This window comes from Dromiciops gliroides, chromosome 4 (genome assembly GCF_019393635.1).
Source record: "Dromiciops gliroides isolate mDroGli1 chromosome 4, mDroGli1.pri, whole genome shotgun sequence".
Taxonomy (NCBI): domain Eukaryota; kingdom Metazoa; phylum Chordata; class Mammalia; order Microbiotheria; family Microbiotheriidae; genus Dromiciops; species Dromiciops gliroides.
The window spans coordinates 136,755,196-136,769,346 of record NC_057864.1 but is presented as its reverse complement, the minus strand read 5'-3'; the positions used below and the strand labels follow the sequence as shown (position 1 = coordinate 136,769,346).

At 36.5% G+C, this 14,151-nt stretch overlaps 1 protein-coding gene across 1 annotated transcript in view; it reads left to right on the top strand.

Moving 5' to 3' along the window:
• Positions 1-14,151, top strand: part of WDR64 (WD repeat domain 64) — a 182,175-nt gene that overhangs the window by 60,787 nt on the left and 107,237 nt on the right. The window lies entirely within an intron of this gene.

Genomic DNA, 14,151 nt, shown 5'->3' with positions numbered 1-14,151 from the left:
AGACTACAAAGGGAAGCATAATCAAAAGAAACAGTTGATAAAGAGCAATTTCTACCTTGTGCAGTCAACACAGATGTTGCCTTACTGTGTACCTGATGAAACTTATTAAATAGAATAAACAAAAGATAATTTGTTTCAATCAGCACAAATAATCCATATTCAATTTAGCTCTAAACTTATTTTAAAAATAATTAATATTAGAAACAGAAATTTAATATGAAACAGAATATTTTATCTAAGGCCAATTTGTATTTTCTTGATAAGTACAATCTTTATGGAAGATACATTCTCTTTTGGAATAAGTAACTGTTTTTGTTTGTCCCAACATATACCATATTATTACATTGAGGAATGAATAAACAAACATATGGAAATGCTTTGTACAGCATATTAAAAACAAGTTCACTTGTAAATATCAGATTGTCTGATTCTACAAACATCAATTATATGACATAACTAATTGCAAAGCTTCATTTAGTTTCAGTAATGTAATTAAATCTTAGTTACTGTGTCTGGCTTTTTAGAGGAACTATTTCAGAAACATTCAATTAAGAAAGGGATGCAACTTCCATTCTAATTTGACTTGTGCACAAATGTGACAAGTCATAATGTATTCATAGCCATTAAAAACCTTTCTGAAAATATATACAATTATCCTTGTAGTCCCACAGTAGGGAACTGGTATTCTACAATCATATAAGAAATAAAGATGCTATTGCTGTGAAAAAAAATGTAAAGGAAGGAGGTTAAGCAGTACCAAATCTTAAATTATATTATAAGGCAATAATTATCAAAACTATCTTCTACTGTCTAAGAAATAAAAAGGTAGATCAGTGGAACAGAGTAAACATAGAATTTACAGTAACAAATTCAATAGCCTTATATTTGACAAATATAAAGGCAAGATTTGGGGATAAGAATTCATTATTTGGTAAAAATTGTTGGGAAATCTGGAAAGTAGTCTGGCAGTAACTGGGCATAGACCAGTATCTTACACCATTTACCAAGATAATGTCAAAATGGATACATGATCCAAATATAAGGAGACATACTATAAGAAAATTAGAAGAATATGCTATGCTGTTATTAGGGTAGTCCCTGATGTTACCAAAATAAATTTGTCTAGGACACATGTCCATGTTAGTCACTGCTATTTTATGACCATATATCAACTTTCAAGTCAGAGCTACTTCAATCAACCAAGTATTTTTGTTTGTTTGTTTGTTTTTGGGTTTTTTTTTTAGTGAGGCAATTGGGATTAAGTGACTTGCCCAGGGTCACACAACTAGTAAGTGTTAAGTGTCTAAGGCCGGATTTGAACTCAGGTACTCCTGACTCCAGGGCCGGTGCTCTATCCACTGCGCCACCTAGCTGCCCCAACCAAGTATTTTTGAATGCCTACTATGTGTAAGGCTCTATACTTGATGCTCTGCTACTCAGAGAAAGAAGCAAAATACTCATTCCCTTCTCTCAAGGGACTTACAATATAACTGTGGAATGAGGACACATCAATCAATTCACAAGCATTTATTAAGCCTTTACTGTGCGCCAAGCACTGAGCTAAACTCTAGATACACATAAAAGGAATGAAATTAATCCTACTCTCACATGCATGTGAAAATACAAATAACCACATATGATGTTAAAAGTTTGGAATTTAACATTTTGAAATGCAAATGCATCATTTGATTACAATAAATTCAGAAGGTTTTGCACAAACAAAACCAATACAACCAAGATTAGAAGGAAAGTAGAAAGCTTTCAAATATGTGGAGAACTGAGTCATTTGTAAGAGTACAAGTCATTAATTGATAAATGGTCAAAGGATATGAACCAGCAGTTTTCAGATGAAGAAATTAAAGCTATCCATAGTCATATGAAAAAAAAATGCTCTAAATCACTAATGATGAGAGAAATGCAAATCAAAACAACTCTGAGGTACTACTTCACACCTATCAGATTGGAGAAGGTGTGGGAAAATTGGAACACTAATGCATTGCTGGTATAGTTGTAAACTGATCCAATCATTCTGGAGAGCAATTTGGAACTATGCCCTAAGGGCTATGAGGTTGTGCATAATCTTTGATCCAGCAATACTACTACTAGGGCTATATGCCAAAGAGATCATAAAAAGGGTAAAGGACCCACGGATACAAAAATATTTCTAGCAGCTCTTTTTGTAGTAGCAAAGAGTTAGGAATTGAGGGGATGCCTATCAATTGGAGAATGGCTGAACAAGTTGCATTATATGAACATAATGGAATATTATTGTGCTATAAGAAATGATGAGCAGGTAGATTTCAGGAAAAAAGACTTACACAAACTGATGCTGAGTGAAGTGAGCAGAACCAGGAGGACGTTATACACAATAACAGCAACATTATGCAGTGATCAACTACAATGGACTTAGCTCTTCTCATCAATGCAATGATCCAAGACAATTCCAAAAGACTCATGATGGAAAATGTTCTTCACATCCAGGAAAAGAACTATGGAGTCTGAATGCAGATCAAAGTATATTATTTTTTGTTTTTTCTTTCTTTTGATTTTTCCCTTTTGTTCTAATTCTTCTTTCACAAGATGACTAATGTGGAAATATGTTTAGTATGACTGAACTGTATAACCTATATCAGATTGTAGTTGTGATCTTAGGAAGGGAAGGAAGGGAAGGAGAAAAATTTGGAACTCAAATCTTACAAAATGAATGTTGAAAAATGGATTTACATGTAATTGTAAAAAAATACTATTAAGATAAAAAATTTTGGAATTTATTGGCCTACATTATCTCTAAAGTCCTTGAAGAACAAGTGATCATATTTAGAGGAAGCAGCAGTAAGACCCACAAAAATACAAATCAGGAAAAATACAAATCAAGGCTATGCCATTCCCCTCAAAAGTACACACAGCCTGACCCTGACACAAAGTATCAATTCAGGAAGTAAGGCTGAGGAATTGATAAAACTAAAGACATGATAAAAAACTATTGATTCAGAGATTTCCAAGTCACAAACCCAGAAGAAAATAATAGCTTGACTACATCTACAAACAAAGCCTCACACAAATACACAGCTTGATCAGGTCGAGCTAGAATTCTTGGGGGAATTGAAACAAGAGTTTTAAAATGTTGTAAATGAAATGTGAGCTTTAGAGGAAAGATTTTGAAAGAAAGTATAAAACCATGCCCAAGTAAAAATTCCCTGAAAATTAGAATGGACCAAATAAATTATTCTTAGGCCTTCTTTCCTTGTACTGTTTTGCTGGTCAATTAGTTTTGATAGGAGATACCTTAAATTTTCTTTGACTTTTTCAGTCTTTGTATTTTCATCATAACTGAAGCCAACCAACAAACCAAACAAATACATATCATGGATGGATTTCTCATTAGAAAAAAGTGTTGTTGTTGTTTTCCATAGGGTAAAGTGAAAATAGAAAAGATTCCCTTAGTCACACCCAGAAAGAAATTCCAGCATTAAAAACTCCTGATAATGTTACAGCCAAAATCCACAGCTTTCTAGGGAAAGAAAAAGAAATTTAAAGAAAAATACTTTAAGCAGCCAGAAAGAAAGAGTTCAAGACCCCAGGAGGACATGTTGAGGATCACGCAAGACTTGGAAGCTACTATTTAGAAGAATAAGAGAGCTTGGAAAATATATTCCAAAAGGGGAAAGATAAACACTTATAGAAGAACTCATCTGAAAAAAAAAAACTGTGTATAATCCTAATAGGTAGAGGCAGGGAAGGGAACTTAAATGAAATAGAGGCATTCTAGGCATTTCTTATGAAAAGACCTGAGCTGAGTAGAAATTTTGAAATGTAATTGTAAAAGTCAATAGAAACAAGAAAAGGTAAATGCATTTGTGAAATTGAAAGGTCCTATAACAGAATGAATTGTTCACATTCTAGTAGGATCCAGTAGTATCCCCTAAGATCCCTAATGTCATCAAAGATAATAGAAGGAGGGAGGTAAATTAGAGGGTCTGGGGATGTTTTGTTATGTTTCATTGACCTTAAGGGAATAAAGAAAAAGGAAGGGAAAAAAGAATAAACAAAGGAAGTAAAGGGGATGAAGATAAACTTACTACCTCATATAACCTAGTTATGCAAGAAGACTACAAATACGCAGGGAGGAGTGGTAAGAGTTTATATCATTTAAATCTCACTTTCATTTGAACCAAAGGCACAGAAGATAATAGAAAGATTGGTAGAAAACACAGGTCAATAGGACAGCTCTGAAAATGACATTGAATTTGTTGTATACTCCATTTATTTTATCTGCTCATTTATTTATTCACTTGCTCATTTATTCATCTATTCATTTATTTATCCATTCATTTATTTGTTTATCTATTCATTCATTCATTTATTTATACATCTACTAATTTATTTACTCATTTTTTTATCTATTCATTCATTCTTTTATTTATTTTGAATTTTTCCCCATCTTACACATAAAAACAAATTGTAAAATCGATTCTTGAAACTTTGTGTTCTGGGGGCAGTTAGGTGGCTCAGTGGATAAAGCACTGGCCCTGGATTCAGGAGGACTTGAGTTAAAATCCAAACTCAGACACTTGACACTTACAAGCTGTGTGACTCTGGGCAAGTCACTTAACCATCATTGCCCCACAAAAACAAAAAACAAAAAAAACAAACAACAAAAAAAACCTTTGTGTTCTAAGTTCTTATCTTTCCTCCCTATTCCTTCCTTAAGAATTAAAGCAATTCAATATAAGTTATACATGTGCAGTCATGTAAAACATAGCAGACAAAAAAAAACTTTAGAAAAAGGAACTAACAATGATGACAACAAAATATACTTCCATCTGTATTCAGATACCATCAGTTCTTTCTCTGTAGATGGATTGCATTTTTCATAAGTCCTTCAGAGTTGTCTTGGATAATTACATTGCAGAAAATAACTAAGTTATTCACAGCAGATCACCTTACAATATTGCTGTTTTTTTGTATACAGTACATTTCACTTTGCATCAGCTCATATACGTTTTCCAGGTTTTTCTGATAGCATCCTGCTCATCTCTTTTTTTTTTTATAGTAAACTACACTTGTATAGTACTTTAAAGGGAGATTTCCTTGCAAAACACCCATGAGGTTGATTATTGCAACAATAATAGCTAACATTTATATAGTACCTTATACCTGACAAATAATTTTCTTCACAACAGCCCAACAAAGTAAGTACGACGACCACCACCACCACCATCATCATCATCTTACATTGCTCTTGCCTCTGCTTCAAATTTTCCCCAGTTATTGCTAACTATGTTTCCCTCCATCCTATTCACTACCCATTATATTTACCCTTTATTTTCTATCTTCTTTTATCCTATCCCTCCTCAAAAGTGTTTTGCTTCTGAATGCCCCATCCCCAATCTGCCCTCCCTTCTTTCACTCCTCCCACCTTATCTCCTTCCCCTCCCAAATTTGTTGTATACTTGAAGGGAGAATGATGTAGATTCACAGCTACAAATGTTATACTCTTTTTCTGTTCTTTGTAGGAGGAAATGCTCAATTTTATTTGGTGTTAAGTTCATAATATTGAAAAAATAATTTTAAATATTTAAATATAATTAATAAACAATTCAAGGTGTAGGTTTCAATAAATGTCAAATAAGTGGCATATCCAGTAAATGTTCTAGGAGGTCAAAACAGAGGAGAGATCACTATCAGTACCTTAGTACACTAACTCATTAATAAATCACCCTTCTCAAATCATCTCCATGTAGCTGACCAGTCTGTAAGAATTTGTTAAGCTCTTATTATGGATCAGGCATTGTGCTAAGCACTCAAGATACAGAGAAAGGTAAAAACACAGATTCTTCCCTTAAGGATCTCACATTGTAATATGGGAGACAACATACAAAAAACCAATTACATACCAGATAAAATATACAGGGTAAATGGGAGTTCATCTCAGAGGGGATATGTGGTGGGGATGGGGTTCTATAGAATATAAGGTTTAAGCTAATTATTGAAGGAAGGTAGAGAAGTCGAGAGCCAGAACTAAGGAGGAAGAGCATGCCTGGTAAAGGGGATAGCTATTGCAAAGTGGTTAAGAGATCGAGTACTATGTGTGCAGAACAGCATGAGAGCCAAATGTAGCTGACTTGTTAAGAATATGGAAGTGAATAAAGTCTAAAAAGGATGGAAGGGTAGGAAAAGACCCAGTTGTGAAGGGATTTAAAAGCCAGAGGATACTTGATCCTTCAGATAATAGGGAGCTGTTTTATTAGAGTTTAGGGAAAAGAGTGGGGTAGGGAAAAGAAATGTGATTAAGCCTGGGCTTTAGGAAAATCACTTTGGAAGCTGAGTGGAAGATGGACTGGAATGAGGAGGGAATTGAAATAGAGACAACTATTCCTTCCAAAGTTACCAATGATTGTTAAGGCCTTTTCTCAATCTTCCATTCTCTTTGACACTAGTGATTACTCTCTCCTCCTTGATATTCTTCTTTCTAGGTTTTCAGGACAACACTCTATCCTGGTTTTCCTCCTACTAGTCAGACCACTTTTCTTAGTCTTCTTTGCTGAATTCTCATCCAGATCATGCCCCCTAACTGTAGGGGCCCCACAGAACTGTCCTGAGCCATCTTCTCTTCTGCCTCTATACTATTTCATTTGGTGATTTCATTAGCTCCAAAAGATTTAATTACCAACTCTGATGATTCTCAGATTTTTCTATCCTTCCCTGACCTTTCTGCTGACCTCTAATTTCACATCTCCAACTGCCTTTCAGACATCTCAAACTGAATGTCCAGTACACATCTTAAACTCAATGTGTCCAAAATGGTACTCCAATTCTTCCTTTTCCTTCTCGTTGTCCTATTCTCCCCACCCTTTTCGTCCTGCCTGGTTTTCATTTTTGATTTCTTGATATATAGCTCTGAAAATATAGACTTTTAAAAGCCCTTAATCGTTGAAGGGTCACGCCCTCTGACAAACTGAGACTTGGGAAAAACCTTAATCCAGAAAGGCCAAAGTCACCCACTGCATCCTGCGCCATCAGGAGTCATCTTGACCTTTGTCCTGCCAATAGACTTGACCACTCTGCAAGAGAGAGTGAGGTTGACAATTTTGTGTAGTTCTGCCCTATTCATAAGCAAGTCAAGACTTGTGATGTCATTGGTCCTCTTTGAGAACAAAAGATGAACAGCAACAACAATCTAATATCTCCATTCTCCCAAGTTATGAAAAGCTCAATGCACAATGATGCTCAAATATTTGAAACTCAAAATTTCACTGTAAATCATTTTGTAAAATTTTATAACTGCCTTAGCTGGCTCAGCATATGAAAGCTGCTAGCCGTCTGCCTATCTGTAGGCTATTAGCTGCCTAAACCAGTCTGTAAGCTCCTATCTGGCTGGGGGTTTAAAAAGTCCCTCAGGTTCGTTCAGCCCCATGTGGGCCAAGCTGTAAGGGCCTGCCCCATACCCAATAGGTTCTCCCAGCCTGACAAGAAACAAGATTAAAAAGCCTCTTTTCAATAACACAAAAAAGAGGATTTGTTGATAAGAATAAACTTAGAAATAAAGACAAAGAAAAATAGGACACCATGATCTGACTGTGCTTAACCTTCTCCCTGCCACAGTGATATCTCTTCCCTCTCTCGCCTGTGGGTGTGTCTGGCTCCTGCAGCCACGCCTCACTCAGACCTGTTCGCCTCCCTTTCTCTAGCTTGCTCCTTGTGCTTTCCTCTGTCTCAGTAGCTTCAAGTCTCCCCTGTCTCCTTTCTCAGTCCTCCCTGTAGCTCCTTCTTCACTCCTCATACTGACCTGCCTCTTACTACTCCCGCTGCTTTTTAAAAACCCTTTTCTCTCAGATGAAACTCAGGCTGACCATGCCCATGCACACCAAGCTAATTCACTGGTACCCCCAGGGGAGGTGCCCAAGGCCAGCTGGGGCACACAGACTCTGTGCTGGACACACCTGGAGCCAGGGGCTGGGCAGAGGAAGCTGAGGTGTGCCTAAGGCTTCCCCCACATATCCCCTGCTGAGCAGGGTGTGAGCTGGAGGGGTGCAGGGCATTTCCGGGCATTTGAGGCTAATTTAATGCCTCTTACAATTTAAAATATCTTCTTTGCAATTTGATCCCTTTGTGTTTATACATGTGACTTTATGTTAGAGATTCATCCTAAGAGGCCTCTATCACTCATGTAGTCATTCCCTAAAATGCCTGGTTTCTATCAATATCTTATAAGCTTCTTTGCATCCTAGAAATTCTTCCTCTTTATTGCAGTACATTGCTGTACCTGACTTTGGTAGACTACCTCTGCTTCTGATAAGTCCCGTTAATTCCTGAATAAAGTATGAATTCCTTATCCTGGAATTTAAGACCTGAGCTACTTTTCTTTCCTCTCAAGCTAATAGCATCTATTATGGTTAAAAGGCTACTTCTCCTAGCAGGCTGGTAAAAATTTGTTAAAAGAACATAGAAGGTATAAACACAAATGTGGCCACAGGGAGACATATTTTTAAAAGCAGCCCCCTATTTCAGGTACTGAAGGTTTCTATTTCCCCTTGGGAATAATGGCTAGCTTCTGTTAGCTTTGGCCTTTCATGTGGATTAATCTATATTTCAGGGGTTTTTTTTTGTTTTTGTTTTTTTTTTTGCAGAATTGTGTCATTGTCTAAAATATGAATGGTCTGTTATATGTGCTGGTAACAAGTACAGTGAATTAAAGGTTTTTAAAGGAGAAGGATAAGGAAGGATTATATATCTGCATGCTTTAGATTAAATAGGGAGCAGTTTCTAAGTTGGTAATGTCTAAAGAAGAAAAATATAAGGTCTCTTTTTCTGACTCTACATACTACAGTCACATAAATGACTGATAATTCCCTCCAACACTTTATCTACATAGACTCATGTAATATGGAAATCGTAGCCTTGTAATCACCACCAAGCCAGGTATAGTTTTCCATTCTATTTAGGAGTCAGGTCTCAGATTTCAGATTTGAGAGAGAAAGAGAGAGAGAGAGAGAGAGAGAGAGAGAGAGAGAGAGAGAGAGAGAGAGAGAGAGAGAGGGAGAGAAAGGGAGAGAAAGGGAGAGAAAGGCCTGGAGTCAGGAAGACTCATCTTCCTGAGTTCAAATCTGGTCTCAGGCACTTACTAGCTGTGTGACATTGGGCAAGTCACCTAACCCTTTTTGCCTCAGTTCTTCATCTGTAAAATAAACTGGAGAAGGAAATGGCAAACCACTCCAGTATCTTTGCTGAGAATATCCAAAATTGGGTCACCAAGAGTGAGACACAACTGAAAACAACTCAACTACAACTCTCTCTCTATACATACGTGCATACTTATACACACACACACACACACACACACACACACACACATATGGTTATTGTGAAGCTTAAAAATCTGTGAAGTCTAAAAATCTAATGAGTGGTTGTCTTAAATTAGAAATTTATAGCGTCAATCTTTGGGCATTAAGTATTTATTAAAGTATATTAGGGGTTAGTAAAGAGAACATGTGGAGAAAGAAAGAAAAGACCCTAGCTGCCTGCACCTGCCACTGCTCCTCTCCTGACCTCCAACAGAAAAGGCAGATTCTAGTTCCCTAGAGCTGAAGCTTTCTTCGGGGCCCGCCCAGGAGTGGTCCCTACACAGACAGCTCCAAGCTAATTGGCTGGTAGCAGTGATTGACACGACTACAGGCATTTCTACGAAGAGATGTAACTGCTCCGATGCTGATCACATGCTTTTTCTTCAGGGAGGTGCTGCCCTGGCTCTTACAATGTCTTTCTCAGCAGGGTGGTGGTGCTCTGATTCTCACAGTATGTATGTGAATATCTACAGGAACATGTATATGTGTGTATACAGCATATATGTACATATAGTACTCATAGTATATATATGCATATATACACTATACACACATATGTGTATGCCACCGAAGCATTTCTAGGGAAAAAAAAAAAGAACGCCTCAGAACAAGGGGTCAGAAAAAACTAAGTCAGGAATCACAGGCACTCTCTACCTCTTTGAAGTTTTTGCTGATTCAATAGAAGGTGTTTATAGAATATTATCAGAAGTTTCAACAGCTCCATAAGATATTGTCCTCATATGGAGTACATACTTAAACTAAATCCTCTGACATTAAAAAATATATCCACTTCCATAAAAAGCAGTTATTCACCTAGTTGAAGTTTAACTGTGTGATTCTGCCTTCCCTGAGGAAAGCACAAAGGGCAGTGAAAAACAAGAGTTAGAATGAAGGAGGCTGCTTTAACCATTTCACTCCCACTCCCATAAATCTCTACGCTCTAGAATTTCTAGAAACATAAAGTGGTTTTTGTCTCCAAGCCAGTCAGTCAATAGACCTTTATTTTATGGGAATTGTTTTGAATCTCCTTGACTGTGTTATGCTCTTGGCCTAGGTAGAAGTTTACCTCTGATTCTATGGTTTGTTGAATTTTAGTTTCTCAGGTTTTGTTTTGTACCACCTGAGATATGGGCAAAAATGTACTCATCTAATGGTTGAGAATCTACAAACTTATAGAATGCTAAGCAATCTCAGCATTCAGCTTGCATTCCAAATATGTGACTCATCTACTACTCTTTTTGCATCTCCTCTGTTAGCAAGTCTTCCTGTAATCTAGCTCGTGACACACGTTCTCAAGTTTACGGTGAGGTTTTATTCCACCAAACTCTCCCCTCCACCAAAAAATCACTAATCACAATTTGATATGCATCTAAATAGAAGAAAAGTAGGGTCATTTCATCCCTAGATTCAACATTACTTTATGTCTGTTATTTCAACATAATGAGCTTTAAGTTGAGCCAGATGAAATTGCAATTATGTAAATACATAATTAGCCAGCTGTTAAAATTAAGTCAACCTATCTCCTAAAAGGAAGGGGAAAATCTTCTTTTAATTACCATTTTAGAAATTATGATTGTTATAATTACAATTTTGTATTGTATTTTTCCAGTTGTAGTTGTAAAAACAACCAGCAAGGGAATGAATATCTGCAATGAAGCAGCATACAGCCGTTGTGGGCTTGTGGTCTATTGGACTACTTTCAATGTTTAACTCTTGGGGACCTGGCCAGCTCCCAAGGAATAAGCCTCTGGGTATTGGTTAAATTTGAGTAATACTCAACCAGAAAGGATTATGCTAAATATTAGATGAATTACATGAAAAGAAATGAACTACTACAAACCTTCCTTGGTTGGTTTGGGTGTCATGCTTTTACATTCTGTTTTATCCCTCCTACTCTACAAGCTAGGCACAAATGTGGGTGACAGCAATCTCATCTAGGGACAAGAAGCATTAATTTACCCCATTCACTGGACTCTAATAGCCTAGGTTCAATTTACTTGTTACTTCTCAGTGAAACCGCCAAAGAATCCTAAGCAGCTGTCCCACCTCCATCCTATTTCCACTCCAAACCAATTTAGACCCCACTGCCAGATTAATCAACAATTACTTTCAATTTCATTCATTTAAAAAATTATTACGGACATACTGTGTATAGAGCACCATGTTAAGTACTAGAGGAAATCCAAAATTCTTTATTAATTCACAATTTGACTATGTTACACTGTTTACTAAATAATAGTATTCAATAAGCCTGCCAGTCAGTTAATAAGTATTTATTAATGTCAGTCAATAAGTATTTATTAAGTATCCTACCATGTGCTAGGCACTGAATTAAGTCCTGAATGATGTTTACATCCCTTATCCTGAGATTCAAGGTAATGCAAATCTGGCTCCAACAAACTGTTTGATGATGTAAAAACAAAAGATATTTTCAATTGAATTCCTTTTCCATCTTTTCCCAGAAAACCATTACTTATAATCAAAAAAGAAAATTCTGCAAAATTAAATAATATTCTTATAATGTTATATGTGGTGTCCCACAACTAAGATATTCTATTCTGTAAAGAAGTTCCACCAGGAATAGAGGTAGAGGAGTTGATGTCATCTCATACTTCTTTGGGGTCAACCTGGGTTATTATAATATCTCAGCATTCATTTTTTCGAAGTAGGTTACCTGGGCTTCATCATGCGCTCCATTACTCTTCAGAACACATCATTCCATACTCCCTTATGTTTTCTTGTGGGCATAGAATAGTCTTTTGTTATTTCAATTTCCTTTCCTTTGTATTTAAAGTTTTTTCTCTTGATTCTTTGCAGAACTTATTTCTCAACTGAATTTTATACTTAATCACTATGTGTCTTGGAGTTTACAGCCTTGGAGAATTTTTGGTGGTGGTGGTGGTTTTCAGTCAATTTATGAATTCTTTCCATTGGCATTCCATTTTCTGTGTTCAAAAGTTCTGGCAGTTTTTTTGTATTATTTCTAGCATTATGGTGTTTAAGTTTTTGAATTATATTCTTCTGGGAGACCTATGATCCTTAAATTGTCTCTATCCATCGTCAAGATCAGCAAGTTTTGCTTGGCTAACGAGTACATTTTCTTCTTTTTAATTATTATTTTATTATTTTCCAGTTACACATTACATATAAAGATAGTTTTCAACATTTGTTTTCAATGGATTTTTAGTTCCAATTTTTTTCTCCCCCCTTCTCTCCCTCCTCCCTAAGACAGAAAGCAGTCTGATATAGGTTGTGTATGTACAATCACATTAAACATATTTCTACATTAGTCATGTTGTGAAAGAATAACCAGAGCACAAATGAAAAACCTCAAACAAGAAGGAAAAGAAAACAGTCCAAAAGTAGAAACAGTATGGTTCAATCTGCATTCATAATTTACAGTTCTTGTTTCTAGATGTTGAGAACATTTTCTATCATGAGTTCTTTGAAACTGTTTTGGTTCGTTACACTGCTGAGAAGAGTGATGTCTATCCCAATTCATCACACAATGCTTCTGTTACTGTGAAGAATACATTTTCTTTTAATGTTAATTGTTGTTGGGGTTTTTTTTTACCTCTCTTAGTTTAGATTTTCCTCTACTTCTCCATATTTGCATGTCTAATCAATTGTTCTTTTTTTGTTTTTGTTTTTTGGTGAGGCTTGCCATCACAGATTCAAGGTGTTTTTTTTCTACTCTGCTGATTATTTTTGCTGTGCAAGTCATAAATTCTGCTCTCATAATTTCATTTCTCTTTCAAACCACTCAAGAAGAGCATGTTGTATTTCTATGTTCTCCTTGAATTCTGAAGGGTACTGTTTCATCAAGTGTTGGATCATTTTCTTTATTTTGCAGAGTTTATTTATAGATACACTAATTCATTTAATAGATCTGGAGCCCATATTTTCTTCTGATGTTAATGTCTTCCCTGTTGATTTATCTGTTTATGTTCAAAAACTTTGAGTTTTCTTCTTCCTGTGATCTTTAGCAATTTTAGTCTTCTTCCCCCAACCCCATTTCCCCTATTGCTCATTTTCTGACTTTCTCCTCTCTGATTTTTTTATCTCTTGGGGCTGGATCTCAAAACATTTCAGCCTCTTCCCCTTCTAGCCAATTTCATAATCCACTAGTCTAGGTCTCTACCCCAAGTAACTTTTGCGGGGATAGAACTAGCACCAGCTGGATGCTGAGCTCCTTTTCTCAGGCTTAGTAAAATGCTACACATTCCCTCCCACCCCAGCACACACACAAATACACACCTGAGGTAGTATTTGATTCTGGTTCTTCCAGACTCCAACTTCAGTACTCTTTTCTTATCTCTAGGATGTCTTTATACTAAAGGAAACCCACTTTTATTTTTTAAAGCACTTCTCTTTCTCTCTCCTCTTCTTGCCATCACTGCCACCTAGAATCCTTAACCCCTGCCAGTGTAGTATCTTCCCCTGAAATGTCTCCCTATTTTCTGAGGAGCTACCACCCTGACCCCTTTCAGTAGCATCCCTGCAGGAGTCTTAAAATGTTAGTGCTGGAAGGGACCTTAGAAAGATCATATAGTCTAACACCTTTATTTTACAGATGAGAAAACTAAGACCCTATGAGGTTAAGTGATTTGCCAAGATCACATAACTAGTCGGTAGCTACACTAAGATTTAGATTTCAGGTCTGCTCCCTACTGGTGCATCCCACTAGACCTTGGTGATTGCAAAATGCCCTGATTCTCATCTCCCAACTACAACTACTAGTAGCATTCCCTCTGGAGTCTACCCATTCATCAGCAATATGCTTGGAAGAAGTAGCCAAAGGAGGGAC